Raw genomic sequence first — 19,125 nt, 5'->3', positions numbered from 1 at the left:
CTAAAATAGCCTTTTTTTGCCAGTACAATTATGCTATGTAACAATTAAAAAAAATGAATTTTATAATTTAATAGGCATGGCTATTTCGAAGTTCATTCAACACGGGACAAGATATTTTTAGATAGAATACGTGGATGCAAAAAATGTACTTATAACTTTATTTGGAAAACATTTAAATGATTCAAAAACCAATCGATGCATATAAAAATAACATTTTCTTGTTATGTTAAATGTGCATGAAATTTCAAATTTTTACTATCGAATAATTTTTACGTTATGAGAGTAAGAAGCGTAGAAATTTTTTGACAGCTACTTTTCGTTATTATAGAAGTAATTTTTAAACTTACAATGCGTGATAAATTGCACCATACAGTACAAAATACATCGACAACAGAAAAAAAATGCGATTTAAATTCACATTAAAATGAATCTGCACATTATGATATCAATAGTGATTTTAGATTCTTAGAAACACACTTGAAAAAAATGAATTGAGAAAAAAAATTTAAGTATAAAATTCGTTTTAATTAAAATATTTTGAATTCATTTGTTTGAGCCCCCCTGTCGGGGGAGACTTAACCCCTTGTCAGGCAAAGTCTGGCGCCATTCTTGGACACCCGATGACATTTATATGTTTATTTATCCACAATAAACTAAATTCGTATGCACCGTAACATGTCAATGACTGAAAAATGTATGTTTGAATAGTATTTAGAGATTTTGATAAACATTATATAAAATAGTAAAATGGCTACTTAGTTCAATAGAAAATACTCAAGCACAAGCTTTGGTGTTCCAAAACTTTAAATTTCCCAAACTATATGTCCCGGCAAAATTTAAATTTGTCTCTACGCCACTCCAGTCGTGTAAAATATTTGTCAGCGGTATAGTATTTATTATAAATATTACCACTTTAAGGCCGTTAATTTTATAATAATATATATAATAATTAGGAGGATCCGTTATGGTGCGGAATCAACAATTTTTCGCAATTCACCTAGGTCAAGGATGGCGAACCAATGGCACGCGACACAATATTTTGGGCACGCCACCAATCACAAAGTTCACTATGAAGCATATTAACAATTAAAATTCACAAAAAACAAACAAAAAAATGAACAATTATTTATAAAAAATTAACAATTAATGCAAAAAAAAAACAATTAATAACCTTAAAAAACAAGCTAACAATAAATAACTAGCAAAAAAAATTAACAGTCAATAACTAATAAACACAAAACAAAAGAACAATTAAGCTATGCGAGAGAAAGCGAAATAAATTTCATGGAATTTGGAACATGGAATTTCATGGAAACATGGAATTCGTTACCAGACACATTTAACTGTTTGAAGAAGCTGGCTCGTGCTATTTTAACTATATTTTCATCTACCTATTATATATTATTTTCAGAGATGAATAACATTAAACACTCGATTAGAAACCGTTGGACAGATGACTCCTGTTCAGCATGCATTCTGCTTAAACTAACATCTTACAACCCTAATGTAAGTTATTTGTCAATTTAATCTGTAACAACAGAAGTCACACTAATGTTACTTTAAAGTTTAATTATGAGTAAAACTGAGACATTACAAATTTTGTTTTCGTAGTAAATAAAGAGTTTTGAATTGATAGTATTATTATTTTCCCAATAATCACGTAAGTCAAAATTATTTGATGGCACGTCTATGATCTCATTAAACATTTTTTTAGAAAAAATGGTACATTGATACATAAAGGTTCGCCACCCCTGACCTAGGTAATGTGCGCACTAAAGGTAATGTGCGCGTTTAAGCTCAAAAATTCGTCTCTCTCATTCCATCAACTAATTTGTTTGATCGTTTGCTTACAGATTTGTTTGAAAGTAAATAAATGACATAATGTTAATTCTAATAATATTTCAAACCGCTTGGTTTTTTGTATTATCTTTTTAAAAGTGAATGATGGTTTATTCTATCAAGTAATGCATTGATTGTTTGACTGTAGTAACTTGTTTGTTTAGTTAGAGAAAAATAAATAAATAATATTATGTTAATATAAGCGTACTATGAAGGTGGTGGTTAGTCCAATGTAGAATTAAGCATATTATGGCCGTTATAGATTTTTAATTTGAATATGAAACAGTGATATTTTCCCCAGAAAAATAAATAAAATCGTTTAGGAAAAATTGATTTATTATGTAAATCTTATTTTAATGAACAATGCCTCATTCTAAAATTATAAAATAAAGAAAGAAATTCCCTTAAAGGGATCAAGAGAATTATTCTTGTTCTCTCATCAAGAAAAAAAATCGTTAATCAAAGCTTGGGCTGAGGCCCTAATGAAAGAAGGTAGTGAATACATAAATTTAATTAATACAATTATACTTAAAATCCACTCAAGTCCTTTTATTGTAATTAATAAAGATGTATTAATAAAAATAACCACGTGACGAAAGGAGCCAATCATCACGCGCCTAAGTTCCAGCCTGACTCAAAGTTGTCTTCTCCCGGTAATGCTTGCCTAAAAGTAGATTAAGAAACTCGAAGGTGGAAAATCATGTTTCCAATCCTCTGGCCCTCGATAAATAGAGAATAAGGACAGGATGCTATACTCTTTGCAAATCAAATAGACGTCTCGAGGTTCAAGATTTTTCCACTCTCCACATTTTGCCCCTCTCTATTTCCTTATGGCTGTACATTTCTATTAAAAATTGGCGGAGGGGAGAGGATTGAGGTGAACCGGGTTTGAATCCCAGCGATGGCTGGTCGATACGAATTCCGCGGTTTTCGCGGTTTTCCTTTCCATGTAACGCAAATTTGATAGTTCCATCAAAAAGTGCTCGTCGAAGTCAAATTACTTATTACAAATGACAAATTACCCCCAATACTTATTTCTGACGTTTTCTGGATTGGACTCAAAATTACAATGCTACTGAGTTGAACATTAGTAGTAGTAAACCAAGAATTGGGTCGGCTGTTCAACAACGGTTATAAAATAAAATATATTCATGCTATGTCGGGATCACAACGTTCTCTAAGTTCCCATAAAAAATCAACTCCTCTGGTGGTACAGATCCAGGAGTATCCTTGTCTTCTGGATTGGGTTAAAAATTACAAGGCTACGAAGTTGAACATTGGTAGTCGTAAACTCAAATTTGGGTCGGTTGTTCTATTACGGTTGTAAAATAAAATATATTCTTGCATCCAAAACTCAATGATTTTTACCTTGAAACTTTTGCGTTTCGAATTGCACAAGGAGATTTAATATCAAACTTGAAGTCATGCACACCTCGTAAACTTCGTGGCACACCAGGGTGCCGCAACTCAAAACTTTGGGGGTCCTAGCTCTCCTCTCGAATTTAAATTCAGGGCTGAATATAATACGGAAAAGATAGGGAAAAAGAACTGGTTACAGTAGCATTTGATTTATAGGTTGTTTTCTCAAAAATAAAAATAAGCTCTTTCTATTCTAAATAAAAATAAAAAAACATCTCTATCTACCTTAAAGCAGGTTTAAAAAAGAAAAAAAAACAACAAAAAAAAAAAAACAGTTTTACATAGAATATAGCATATCGGTTAATAAAATCTTGGTATTTAGTCCAGTAAAATTATACTTTTTCTGTAAAAAAATTTATATCCAAGATGCTTTTAGAAAGCTTTTGTTATGTCCTCATAAATAATACTTAAGACCTCCCTTTCTCTTCCCCATTTTTTGAAAAAATGGGTATGATTTGAGGGGTAGAATTGAATTTTTTCTAGGTAGGCAAGCAAGGCAATGCTTCTGATTTATATTTCTGCGCTGATTCGAATGCTCTAATCACGAAGAAATCGGACAAATAGTTTAGAAGTTATAAGGGCATTATGTACAAAAAGTGCAGACTTGCTCCTATTTATTCATCTGAGGTATTTATCTAAATAAGTGAGACGTCATTTCCGATGTATTTTTTTATTTATTTATGCTGAATAGAATGAAGCTATGCACTAGTCAACTCGCTGTCCAATGAGTTACGAACATTTTCATGTATAAAAAGTACTATATTTAACATGACTTATGCGCACTTTTTATTTTGCTATCCAGGGGCTATCTGAACATATAAGGTACATTACCGATGAAAATTTTTATACTGAATTGAATGGGATAAAATTCGAGTTGATGGGATAAATAATTTTGAAGTTATAAGCATTGTCTTCATAACAAATACACTTCAAAAATAGTATTTTATTCAAAAATAAAATAAATAATTTCAACTTTCGAGATATCAATCTTTTGAGCCGTGTTTTGTCTCATTCCTTTGAACGAGAAAAAATTCGTCAGGAACAATACCTCACCTGCCTGGTTAAGTGATAAACAATTCTAACCCAAATCACCCTCATTTCCTCCCTAAAAAGGTGAAGCGTAAAGGAGTTTTCGGTGTAAAGTTTCCTATATGGTTTAATGTTCAGTTAATGTAATGCTAAGGTTCCGATGGTAAAATGGTATGGTTCTTGGGTTCTAAATTTTCCGAAGAAACACTTTTTCCCCCCCCCCTTATAACTACAAAACTGAATCATGGATAATTTTTCCGAAAATAAGACTATATAGAAATTACTTTCTTACCAGTTTTTGTTTTTTCTCGTCCTCATGGCTTTTTAGCCCTGCTTTAGTTCTTTTCTCTTTGCATTGATGTAAAAAATGCCTTTTTGAAAAAAAGTGGAAAGATGCTTATTTTTATATTAAGTGGATAATTTGCAGCGTTTGTTATCACTTTAGTTTTTAAAAATTTGCAATCACATAAATTCAGAGTATACAGTTCGAAATTAAACATTTAACTTTGCCAGTCTTTCTTGGTTTGAATGAATGGAGTTGGTCCCAAAATGAGAGACTTTGCCCTTATGAATGGTAAATAAATTTTATGAATCTAGTTAAAACTGATATTTGTGAACAAAAAAAATAAAAAAAATAATGAAATTAAAAAGCATATTTTTTTATTTTATTTGTAAAATTAAAATGGCCACCAATCGAATACACAGGGGAAAATTTTTTTCTTTTCTGTTGCATAGTTGCATGCTATTTTTTAACAGATTTTATATACTTCTGCATTGCAGATTTCAAATCTGCAATCGGTTTCTTTCTCCAAACTAGTTTTTTTTATGACATTCTTAGTCTATTTTTTGTCGAAATGTGCAAGTTCAAAAACGTTATATAAAACAGGGGGTCGCATATATGTTTCAACAAACTCCTACGGGAGTTAGGGGACATCATCAAGATTAAAACCGCAAAGGAATCCATACCCGGAGATATCGTCATACACCGCTTGAGGCGCTTTCCTATGATGAAACTGTTTCTTCGTGTTAGCAAGCAATGTTAATCCTGATTATGTGTCCTAATTCCTTTAGAAATTTGTCGCAGTGTTTACGCGACCCTCTGTTATATTAACTGCTTTTAAATTTGTAAATTTTGACAAAAAATAGACTAAAAATGTGATTTTGAAAAAAAAATTATAGCTTTAGAAGCAAAGCTAATTTCAGATTTAAAATCTTCACACTCGAATTAGGCAAGATCAAATATTTTTATGAGATAAAAAAATTTGTTCCTCAGTGATATTCATCTCTATTATCAAATATTATATCATCTTAACAAGTATTTCAGAAATTCAAAAAAAATTAACCCGTTGAGATGTTTATTTTTCGAAATGGTGTAATGAAATGATTTTTATTTTTCGTTAGAAATTAAAAAGGAATTTAACCCGTTGAGATTTCTATTTTTTCGAAATGATGTGATAGTAATTAGTTTGAGCGACATTAAAAAGAAGCTATCAATCATTTAGGGTTTAAAGTTCACCCACACTTTGCATTACACTGAACTCAAAGTTGAATGAAAAAGAACGTATCATCATCAGGAGCAATAACTTCTGGAACTTATTCTTCGAAACCAAATTAAATTTGGAAAGGTGACCTCTAACTTTTACCTTGAGAATAAAACGGAAAATTGCCTTAAAATTTTCCAAGTTTAATATCAGATTCTACTTACGCATTGCATATGCATTATTTTTAAGTAGTTTAACCACTTGAAAAGAAAAGAATATAGGCCTAAAAAAGTATACAATAATTATTTTTATTATGCTTAAAGATATACGACTGAATATTTTTGTTTTATTATTCATGCGAAAGACATGCCTTATTTTCAGGTTATTAAATTTTATAAAATAAGTTTTTCTCTTCTTCTTATATTTACTATTTTCTCATAAAACTAAGCTGAAAGTGATCAAATTTATTCGCAATATATTTCATTTTCCTATTTCTTAAATGCCGCTCTTTAATTGGGTAAAAAATAAACTTGATAAATTTTTTGAAATCATGTGCAAGTTGAAATATTAACTATTATAAAAAATAACTGTTAGTAATAAGTGAAAGTTAATTATTATAAGTAAATTAAAATTATTTCTAAATTTTTTTTATTTTTTTATTTTTATTTCATGACACTATGGGATACAAAAAGAAAAATACATATTCTTAAAAATAAGAAAAATTTTGATTACATTTTCAAGGAGGGGACCAAGCGTTTATATTTATTTTATTTATATTATTTATTTTTTGATATAAGAAATAAAAAGTAATTAATAGGTGTGTATTTAATCAATTTTGAGTAGTGGCTATTTTGTTTTTAAGACACGCGTTGTTTATATGTTTTCATAACATTGTAAGTAAACACGTATAATAAATGGAAGAACTGGCAGAAGAGTGTTTCATTTCTGCCTTTTTGGAGAGAGAAACATTCCTTGACTAAGCACTAATTAATTGCAGTTACGAAAAATATAATTATTTCACTAATAAAATATTTATTATAACTGTTAATAAATACAGCTTATTATGTATAGTTTACTGTAGTAATAAAAAAAAGTAGTGATGAAATACTGATCTGATTGATGAAGTATTTTAATAATAAAAACAATTTTCGTAATGCGGCTAAAAGCGCCTTTATGAAAAAAGTGGTTGCATATGTGTGAGTAGTGGATATCTTATATCAAATTATTTAGGATATCTTATATCACTTATCTTATATCAAATTAAGCGGATATCTTAACCATTGAGCTACCTCTTTGACTTGAAAATATATCAATAAGTATTTTTTTAATTAATATTATGAACTATTTTGGTAGAATTGTCATGCTAGTCATAGATGAAGGCTACCAATGAAATCATTGAATCATCAGTTTATATTTTTTTGAAAAGGGACGTGTACTATAAAGGGAATATTTACGCTTAACACATTTCCGAAAATGACGGTTATACCTATTCCAAAAATGACGACGATCTTTGGCGACATGTAAACAAATGACGGCAATAAGCCGCTTTTAGAGTGTCTATCGCCTCAAAATAATAATAATAACACTTTGAGCGGTGATGGCTCAGGGGATAGAGCGTTCGCCTTCCAATGAGGCGAACCGGGTTCGAATCCCAGTCCATACGAATTCCGCATCCGGCTTGCACCGACAACAGTGCTGACAAGAAATATCCTCAGTGGTAGACGAATCATGGGTTAGATTCCCCTTGCCGTCTGGCCAACTGTGGGAGATTTTCGCGGTTTTCCTCTCCATGTAACGCAAATGCGGGTAAGCTCCATCAAAAAAAGTCATCCACGAAGGAAAATGTCTCCCATTACTTCTCCAAGAGTTCCCTTGTCTTCTGGATTGGGTTCAAAATTACAAGGCTACGCAGTTGAACATTAGTAGCCGTAAACCCATAAAATTGGGTCTGCTGTTCAACGACGGTTATAAAATGAAATAAAATAATAACTCTTTTAGTGGTTCTGTTGTTAATTACTATTTATATTTAAAAACTAATTCTGATTTCTCAATAAAATTAGCTCAAAGAAATCCTTGCAAAACCCCGAATTTGAAATAAAGGTCACGAAATTGTTCCTGACCAGTAGACACCCTAATGTAGATAAGTCATATCAGAATTTATGCGAAAGCGAAATATAAGCCTATTGCATTCACCCAATCCATATTTCTGCTACTACTTTTTATTCCCCCCCCCCATTTTGTAGCCACCTTGTTTAACGATCTAGCTACTAGTATCTCATACAAGCTTGGCACAATTTTAAAGAAAAAAATTATTAATACAAATATTCCATAAATATCTCTACAAATAGTTTCCTAGTTTTGTTTTGTTTCACACCCCATTTCCTAATCGATATAATTTTAACTCGAATATTTTTCTTCAGCAGGAAAAAAAAAAAAAAAAAAACTCCTTGACTTGTTAAATTACGGAGAATTATATGAACACAATTCCCTTATCAGGAATGCTTACTACCTTAAAATTGTGGAAACTAAGTTCAATCGAACATATTTTAATGAATAACGCAAAATAAAAATTGTTCCAAAATTTTAATTAGTTACTGAATTCAATCATTCTTCATAAGTTAACTGAAATTTTTTTTCTTCAGAATATCAAAATGTAAGGAAACAAATTATGGCGGGATTACTTAACTACTTCGAATTTGACATGAAGGGTTGTACTTACGGTATAACGTCCTCTAAAGATAATTTTTAAATTTATTAATGAGAAATGTTACAAATAAAACTTTAATTTACGTAAAAAAATGAATTAAATTTACAGGATAAAATTTAACAATGGAAATAATGGACGAAAAGAATTATGATAAATTTTTTTTTTTTTTTTGGAATGAACATCGCAACCCGCAGCTCTTTGAACATAGGGAGCCATCTGTCGATGATAAAAATTCAAAAGAAAAGGGGAAAAAAAGGGAGAGGTAAAAATATTTTTTCACACTCAGTTTTATTTAAAAATCGTTTGATGAAAAATATAAAAAATGCTTTTCGAAATTTGAAGTGGTTTGTGTTCCTGCTTGTCTTATACACTTTTGATTATTCTATTCATATAATCGCACAAACACCTGTCTGTTTTTACGACGATTATGATTCGATAACAGACGTATTGAGATAAAAAGAATAATTCTCTACAGATTGAAAAAAAAAGGGGTAATGGATTTAATAACAAAAAATAATAAAAAATAATTTAATAATAAAAGTATTATGATCTCCAGTTGAAATAATTTATTCCATATTGACGTCTTCACATTTATCGATGCAGATATGCATTTAAATATTTTCGAATATTTAATGTACGGGCAAATATTGTGCCTTTACCCTTTGGCGCAGAACCAGTGTCAAATACAAAATCTGAAAGGAAAAAAAAAATCTGTTTAAATTTTTTTATTTTTTATTCAAGAATCTATCAGAAACCGATTTTGTAAATCCAAGAAATTTCAATGATGAATTAATGTTTCTTTTAAATGCATATAAATAACTAATTTTCTTTCTAAAATGTATTTAACCAATTCAGCATTCGGTAAGTGTTCCCTCTTTCAAAGAAACGTCTTCGGTCATGCTTATCCAAGGCGAGAATCTCGTGTTGTAAATAAAGCGCTTCTACTCTAGAATATGTGGACGGACATACTTAATGTTTTATTAGTTAAATACTGTGGAATCCTAAGAAAAGAAATATATTCTTTATTACTTTTTAAACATTCTATGCAAAGTTAATAGATTTTCGAAAAATATTTTGAAACTTATTCTTTTTCATGGTATTAGTCTTATTCTTGTTTATCCTTTAACGTAGAATTTGTATTAAACATGTTTTTCATACTTTTTTCGTTATTTTGTATTTATTTTGGTCAAAATAAGTTTAAAATATTACATTTAGTATTTTAATAATTTATGGTTATGAAATACTGCATGAAATAGCTACAGCTACAGTAATTTTTCAAATTTGCACCTATTTTTAATTATTTAGTATTCATTATTGAAATTTTTTTAATTTTCAAAATCAATTTTTGATTATGAATGGAAAAAAAATTAAATCTACTTTTCTTGGATTTTGGTTTAAGTACAAATATAGTTCCGATAATTTAAAAGAAACGGAATACAATTCACAACTTAAACTATTGCAACTTCAAAAATCTGTTAGTAAGAGGATTCTGCAAATCAGCAAAAGAAAAATAAATCACCTATTAATTTTTTTTATTTTATTTGAGAAACATCAGAAAATTATTTTTTTCTTTCTTATAACTAAACTTTTCATTCTAACTCGTAATTAGTCATTATAAATAGATTCAAATTATTATCTCGTTTTAATAGCGCTGGAAGGTTGATATTTTACTTGATGCCAGAATGCTAGAATATTCTTCAACCTGATATCGGAATATACATGAATAGCCTTCAACTTGATGTCAGAATACAAGAATATTCTTCAACTTGATGTCAGAATACAAGAATATCATTAAACTTCTTGTCAGATACAAGAATGGCCTTTAGCTTGATGTCAGAAAACAAGAATATTATTGCTATCTTGCTTCGTTCAATAAATTGTGTTTACGAAAACTTCAAAATGTAAACAAGAGGGGAAAAAAGCAATTTTCGCACAGTGGTAACGGTTAAATTGTAAAGATAATATTTTGATGTCTACTTTATTTTTATCTCATAAATTAATTATTCCACAGTGAAAAACTGGGAGGTAAATAAATTATTCATCAAAACAATAATAAACAGAAATTAAAGCGTTGCCAATAGCAAGTTTTTATATTACCGAAAACTATTAAAATCTGTGAAAAATTAAGAATACTTTTTTGTGTGTGCGTGTTTGTGTGCCGGACCAAAATAGTAACCAAAGTAAAATCTCGTTGACGGTTAACTTACGAAAATAATAGGAAGGAAAAAATGAATAATTAAAACAAACTATTTTTACAACGAATGAATTAAGTTACATTATTAAAATAATTGTTGAGTGAAAATAAAATCAATTAATCTAGCATCTTTTTTTCTTTTTTGGTAGGTTAATTGTCATACATTTATTCATTCATTTATTTATTCATACCTTTTCCTTAAATACATTTTATAAATCATTTTTCCTCATTTTTGAGGAAAGCATAAGAAGTGGATAACATTGTTCTGTGACACTAAGCAAGAACTTGATTTACTGGACTTATTTATGTGTCTCAGAAAAGAGACTAAATATTCATTAGAAAAAAGAAGAGGTACATTTTGATAAAAAAAGATAAAAGTATGATGAGAAAACTGTTTTGATTTTCGAATGCCATTTACGTAATTTTAATTTTTAAACGCCTCAAAAATGATAATAATTCATAAGTGACGAAAAGAACTATAACTCTTTAACGCCTTACCTCATTTTAGGTACAGGTATTTCTTTCTTGCTTTTCTTTCTCCTTTTTTTTTCATAAAACATATGGTTTTGTAACATGATTTCCTTATAAATATTTATCATGATTAAGGAAAACATTTAGATACACAAAGTGTTCTCAGAGTTGCAAGTTACGCTCAAAATGTACAAAATGGTAATAAAACTACTTATTTTATTTCCTTTTAAGAAGAAAAAAAAGCATGTCGTGCACTACCGAAACATGTTAGAATGTTTAAGAATTTATATGATAGTACGGACGCCTGTGACTTAAAAAACTGCTTACTTAAATTTGATTCTTTTAAAACATTTCTATTTATAAAAAGATAATCCTTGATTTTAATTATTTTTAATACAGAGTTCACGCCTCTTTTTACAAAAAAAATTTTAATATGATTCGACGTTATAAAATGTTTTGTTTGAAAAAAGGAAAACAACGCTTTGAAGTGGTAGATAACAGAAGATAATATTGACTTAATGAAAGATATAATCATTTTATAAATAAGAGAGATCAATACAACATAAAAATTCAGACACAAATCCAAGCTGATTTATTGCTAGTCTTCTATTCTTCGGAATAATTAGTCCCTAGCAGCAAAAGAAATTGGGTCCTCATTGTACCAATACTTACAAATCTTGGCTCAATAACGGTTCAAAGGGCCGATATTCTTCCGATGTGGGCCCTACATAGAATTGTCCGATTCACCCGATATTTTACTGCCACTTTACAACCAATATTGTCCTCATATAGAATTGTAAGATTCCCCCGATATTTTACTGCCACTTTACTTGGCCTCATTCTCATATAAAATTGTAAGATTCACCCGATGTATTACTGCCATTTTACAACCAATATTGGCCTCATACAGAATTGTAAGATTCCCCAGATATTTTACTGCCACTTTACTTGGCCTCATATAGAATTGTAAGATTCCCCCGATATTTTACTGCCACTTTACTTGGCCTCATATAGAATTGTTAGATTCACCCGATATTTTACTGCCACTTTACTTGGCCTCATATAGAATTGTCCGATTCACCCGATGTATTACTGCCATTTTACAACCAATATTGGCCTCATATAGAATTGTTCGATTCACCCGATATTTTACTACCACTTTACAACCAATATTGGCCTCATATAGAATTGTCCGATTCACCCGATATTTTACTGCCGCTTTACTTGACCTCATATAGAATTGTTCGATTCACCCGATATTTTACTACCACTTTACAACCAATATTGGCCTCATATAGAATTGTCCGGTTCACCCGATATTTTACTGCCACTTTACAACCAATATTGGCCTCATATAGAATTGTCCGGTTCACCCGATATTTTGCTGCCACTTTACAACCAATATTGGCCTCATATGGAATCGTAAGATTCACCCGATATTTTATGATCATTATTCAGCTAATATAAGCCCTATATTGACCCTATATAGGCCGATATTCACACTGCATAGGACCAATATCAGAAACTCTACACATCCCAACATTGGTTCCTTGGAGCATGTTCATATAGGACCCATATTGAGTCAATTTTGAGCCCAACTGGAGCCAAGGTATAATTGTTGATAAGGGTTTAGACAAGTTAAGTTGAGCCGCAGTGACTTTGGGGATAGGACCTCCGCTCCCAATCAATTAGAAACCCAAGTTCACTTCCAAGCGGTTTCTGGTTGATATGAATGCTAACACAGATCTAACATGATATATCCTTAGTGATATACGGATCGCGAGTTAGAATCCCTTTAACGTCGGGCTGACCATGGGAGGTCTTCCTCTCCATGTAACAAGAATGCGGATTAGTTCCGTCAAAAAGATCTCCACGAAGGCTAGTTTGTCCCGGGATAACCTGGTTGGCAGGGCACTCGGCCCATGTCCAAGAGTTCGTGGGTTCGATTCCAGGCCGGCCGAAGACTCCCCGTGTAGTAAATGGTGACTGATGCACGTTAAATCTGTTGAGTCTCAAAGTCCTCCATGTTCCCATTCCCATAACAAATCAAAACCTCTGGGGGTACTGATCCAGGAGTTTCCTTCTCTTCTGGATTGGTTCAAAATTGCAAGGTTACGGAGTTGAACATTAGTAGTCGTAAACACAAAAATTGGGTCAGCTGTTCAACGACGGATATAAAAGCTTGACCTAGAAGTTCCCTTGTGAATTTGGTCAGAGTTCAAAATTACAAGGCTACGGAGTCAAACATTGATAAACTCAGTAAAAAAAAAAAGAAGTTTAAGCTTATTTAAAAAATGAATAGGTCAACGTTATTAGACAAAGAAGTTGCTATGTTAATTAAGTTACTTTTGAATAAATTAAATGTTAAGTGTATGAAAGAAGATGATGACGACAAATCTTTCTATCCCCTCCACTAAAAACCCTTCCCCATTAAGAGATTAAATAATTAACAGTAATTTAAGCCAAATTAATTCAATCCCAAAAATATTGGAGTCATTATACCTAAAGGTTTTCACTAATATACCAAAAGCACAAAGATTTAAAGCAAATGAAGATTTGAGTGAAACTTCAAGCAGTAATGCGTTGAAAGGGGTAGGGTAGGCAAAGGCGCCACAGCCTTATGCATCCAGCTAAAAGAGTAGCCATGAATAACTAAAGACATTAAAATTTTAAATATATTACTATTATTTTCATTAATTACGAAATTAAATTTTCTAACTGATAAATATTAGAATTGTTCTTTGGAAACATTTTATGAAAAAAATGCTGATTTTATTCATCCAAATTTAAAGGTTATAAATTTACATTTGTTTTTTGAGATTAATGTCAAAAAATAAATAATATGCATTCATAATAATAATAAGCTTTTTATGCATTCATGGAACTTGTCATTCGATGAGGTGTTAATAACCTCCATAACGTATTCATTTACGAGTATGCTGTTATAAATCCCAGAGACTGTTTACTCGCCCAAATGTGCTAATGAAGCTGTTTTTCTCTGACAGCTGTAAAAAGAGTTCTTGATGAGCCTAGATCGTAAAATTTTGCTTATGAATGATGCTTATCACAAGGTCATACTAGCTCAGGTACTATAGTTGCTATTCGGGAACTGTTTCTGTGATGAAAAGTTGAACCATCAAAATTTTAAATTCGTCTTCGAGAGTCGTTAAGTTTGTGAAAATTGTATTAGGCTTTGTTAACGGAGTGATTTTCTTTAAAAAAAAACAATAAAAATGATTGGTTATAATGAACCAGCCACCATTATTTCTTGAAACCCGGGATACTTAGACGTTGGAGTGTGACTCCTGATAAGCATAAGTTTAGTTGTTTTCATGTTTTTATACTCGTAGTTCTTGAATAAATAAAGTGGCAAAATGTCTTTAAAAAGTTTCCCATGCGCCTAAAAAAAAAACCTAAAAAAGAGAGAGAGAGAAACTTTAGTTTTAAATAATGTGTAATTTGATTAAAATTATTTGATTTTTGAAACGAATGACTTCAAACAAAATGACGTTTAAAACGCAGAAACGCAACAGCACTTAATACATTTAATAAATTTAAAAGTCGTCTGCCTAAGGGGTCATAGAGGTCAAGGTTCCCCAACATTGAAAACCGACCGCATGATTGCGGTAATGTGGTCAGCATTGCGCAAATGCCGTTTTTACTTCCTAAACAAGCTGGTATCCTTGTAGTAAGATGAACTTTAAGGTGCCACCAGAACTCCAATTTTTTCTAGTATCTTACTCATGGGCCTTGGGGGCTCAGGGGAGAGAGCGCTCGCCTAGCAATGAGGTGACCCGGGGCTCGATCCCAGTGATGGCTGGTCGATGCGAATTCCGCATCTGGCTTGCACCGACCACAGTGCTGACGTGAAGTATCTTCAGTGGTAGACGGATCATATGTTAGAGTCCCCTTGCCGTCAAGCTAACCGTGAGAGGTTTTCGTGGTCTTCCTCTTCATGTAACGCAAATGCTGGTAAGTTTCATCAAAAAGTCCTCCATGAAGGTAAATTTCTCCCAATACTTGATACAGGAGTTTCCTTGTCTTCTGGATTGGGTTCAAAATTACAAAGCTACGTAGTTGAATATTAGTTGTAGTAACCTCCCCCCCCCCAAAAAAAAAAAAAAAAAATTCGGAATGAAAGTAACTCGCTTTTGTTTCGCATGTAAAAGAAAACGTATGAAAAGCTCCCACTGCTAGGTGAATTACTAGTAGACTCTTGACCATGATTCATTTATAACTGGGTATATTTTATGACAGAGATCACTGATTAAAATGGTTTAAATTATTCCATTTTAATCTCCAACGCGCCATGGTAAAAGAAATTGTTTCATTTCATTTCATTACAAAAAAAAAAAAAAAAAAAAAAAAAAAAAAAAAAAAAATTCAAAATTGGGTATAATATAAAAAAAACACAACTACTTCCACTTAGTAGGAATAACATTTATCACGACGCAATGCTAAATTCTATGCCACTATCCACATAAATGCCACTATCCACATAAATCAATTATTAATCAAAAATCGAATATCAATTACTTTTCTTTATAATGCAATAAAATCTGGCGAGCAGCTATTTAAACGATCAAACACTTCGTTTGTTTATTTGTGGCTTGAAGTTAGGCTCGTAGAAAATGCCGTTCATGGGTTAAATTTAGTAGGAATAACACAACCTGTGACGTAGGCTATAGTATACCCAATTGCCTCGTTTTTTCGTGGTGCCGTTTTTCTGAGGAATCACGATTGATAATTAGTAATAAAAGTTACTAAATCTATTTCTGGAAATAAAAGTAAAGAGCTTAAATTAATTAATCTTAAGTAAGTCAAGCTCTACAAATTCACAATCATACAGTCATTCTTGTTAATTTCAAATTTTTAGGCATTTTCTGTTAACGACACTGATGACAAGTACCATTTGCTCGGTTGAACATACTTTTAATCAGCCATAAAAATATGTTTTTTATTATTAAGCGGAAATGTTAATAGTTTTTGTGTCACTTTATACTCCAATGGTTTGGCACGTCTCACTGCAGCTCAGAAACTCGAAGTTTAAAAACATACTTTTTCTAAGAGAGAGTTATAAAATGAAAAGTGATTGTCCTAATTCCTGTTAATTCACGCTTCAAAAAAAGAAAAAGGGGAAAAAATGAAGATAAACGCGACGCAAAAAAAACTTGGTGGCAGACGATAAAGAAATTAAAAAATTAATAATAGTTCTATTTCAACACATTGCTTTGAATATACATGTTGTAAACTTAGAAACTGAAAATTAAGTACTTAATTTAAACCTTTTTTTTTAAGTAGCAAAATATAATTAAAAAAAAAAGAATATCGCTTTATTTCTCTCCATGTTTTGAACATTCTTCTCACTATCGTTTATGTCAGCTGTTCGAAATTTTTTTTTGGCTATGGAACCCTAAACGATCGATTTTCTTTTGGCGAAACCTCGAGACTTAATAAATTTCATTAGCAATTGGGAGCATATTAATTAATTAATTTGAAAATGTGTCATGATTTAAATTTTATTAATTATTTAGAAGATATTTATCGAATGAATGAAGAATTTCCATCATATCCGTTTATCAATATTAGTTTTAAAGTTGAATTTTATGTCAGACAGTTGAATTCAGAGGTCAGGACAGGCGTTTAGTCTAGTTCGTAATTTGATTTTAGTTCATTTAAAAAGTGAAAATGAATGAGCTGAAATATGGTTTCTATTAAAATAAAAACGATAAAGGAAGAAAATGAACGTTGAGAATGGTTATAAGAGAAGAAACTTCTTTACTGTTATTTTCATTTGATGCGAAATACTAGTGAAATTTTTCATGATTTCCATAATTTATTTAGTATATTGTTATTGAAAAAACATTGTCTTGAAATTTCTTTCTTTACAAACATTTCTATTAAATAATACCATAAAAATAATGGAAATAGTTTTAAATAAATGATAAATTATTAACTGGATATAAATTTAATTACAGGATTCAAAAACTCATAACTGATTAAAAAATTAACTTTTAAAATCCTTGAGACCCTTCTATGGAACCCTAGGGTTCCACGGAACAACATTTGGGAACCACAGGTTTATGTTACATTTCCTAACACATTGTAAGGGTAGTACAGTGTGCAATATAAAAAATGGACCACCCTGAATAACTTTTGATCTACTGATTGGATCTCTACGCTTTAGGACTCAATCTAAATGGTTCGAGGGGGTGACCTCAAATAGGTTAATTAATTAGTGTAGATGATATTTCAAGTTAAATTATTTTAAAACAGAGAGTAAAAGTCGTGTTTTTAAAATTTGATTTCTCAAGAACTATGCGACCGATTTAGCTCAGATTTTGTATTTTTCCATGAAAAATTACATTCTTCGAAATGATATAAAAAATTGCATACCTTACAATTCCAAAATTTTTCGACTATTATTAAATAAAATAATTAAAAATACAAAATATTTACTAAAAGTTATTTTTTGCATGGAATTATCTTCGGATAAACGAATTTTATATTTATATGCAAAAACTTTTCAATTCACTTATGAAATTCTCGAGATATAAAGCGGAGTACACAATAACTAAAATTAACATTAAGGGGTCCAAACTTACTGTACCGCTTTTCTGATCTAACTATTGGGACCATATTTTACAGATTGGACACCCCTTGCCATGTTTGGGGGTTAGAAATTCGAATTCATCTAAAAAGAAAAATTATAATAATAATAATGTTTATTTAGAGTTCGTTTTGATTATCTAAAGATAATTCCATGCAAAAAATAACTTTCAATTAATATTTTTTTTAAATTTTATTTAATAATAGTAGAAAAATTTTGGAATTATAAGGTGTAAAATTTTTTTTATCATTTCAAATAATGTAATTTTTCATGGCGAAAATCTGAGCGAAATGGGTCCAATAGTTAACTTAACTTCTTAAAATAACGTCTTAAAGTAACTTAACTGGAAATATCGTCTGCACTAATTAATTAGTATACTTGAAGTCACCCCCTCGAAACATTAAGTTATAAAACGTTAAGATTTGATCAGTATAAAAAGAAAAATTAAACAATTTTGAAATTTATTTCACTACAATAAGGTCATATTTTTTTTTAAATATTGTCTAAGCAGAAAAATAAAACTGTAAAAGCAGTAGTTACACCATTTTTTCTCTCCAATTGATTGATTGTTCGTTTCACGAATGAAAATAGTTTGAATACGGTGTTACGAGCATAACATACAGTGTTACGATGATGAAACAGAACTTTTAAAACAATTACATCGTGTGTTTTTTTAGTTAGTTAAATTTTTTTAAATGTTTGTGCATTGTTTGCAGATTTAGTTTCTTAAAAGGTCAAAACACGGCACACACTAACTTCACATGACACTTGTCACAAATAAAAATATTCATTATGTATATTTTTTATTGGTGAATAAAAAATGGTTTTTGTTGCAATATTATTGCAATTTCCTTGAAAAATTAGTCAATTAATAATGTATTTAATTTCTTTTTAACCTTTTGCTCAGTAATTTTTTTTAAAAAAAATTTGGGAATTTTTTTTCAAATATCATAGTGAATCTCATTACATGATGTAAAACTTTTTTTCCACATGTTTTGCATATATGTGTGTTTTTAATTTCTTATAAATTTATAGAACTATTACATAAATTTAATCTTCTATTAGATACAAACCTTTGAACCCGAATGTAATAAAATAGCGCCTGCTTTGGAGACCAGTTTTTTCTTTTTCTTTGCGGCACAAAATAAATAAAAAACTGATTAAAAAAAATAAAATAATAATAAACAGAAATAATTACATTAAAGACAGTTTACAACGTTAAAAAAATGTATTTAATTAAAACTTAACCAAAAATTAACACTAGCGAAATATTTAAATTTCTTTTAAAAAACAATTACACAAAGACAATTAAAAAACAATTACACACAGACAATTAAAAACAATTGCACGAAGTTAAGGAACATTATATAATTCA

This window comes from Parasteatoda tepidariorum, chromosome 4 (genome assembly GCF_043381705.1).
Source record: "Parasteatoda tepidariorum isolate YZ-2023 chromosome 4, CAS_Ptep_4.0, whole genome shotgun sequence".
Taxonomy (NCBI): domain Eukaryota; kingdom Metazoa; phylum Arthropoda; class Arachnida; order Araneae; family Theridiidae; genus Parasteatoda; species Parasteatoda tepidariorum.
This window is presented reverse-complemented; position numbering follows the sequence as displayed.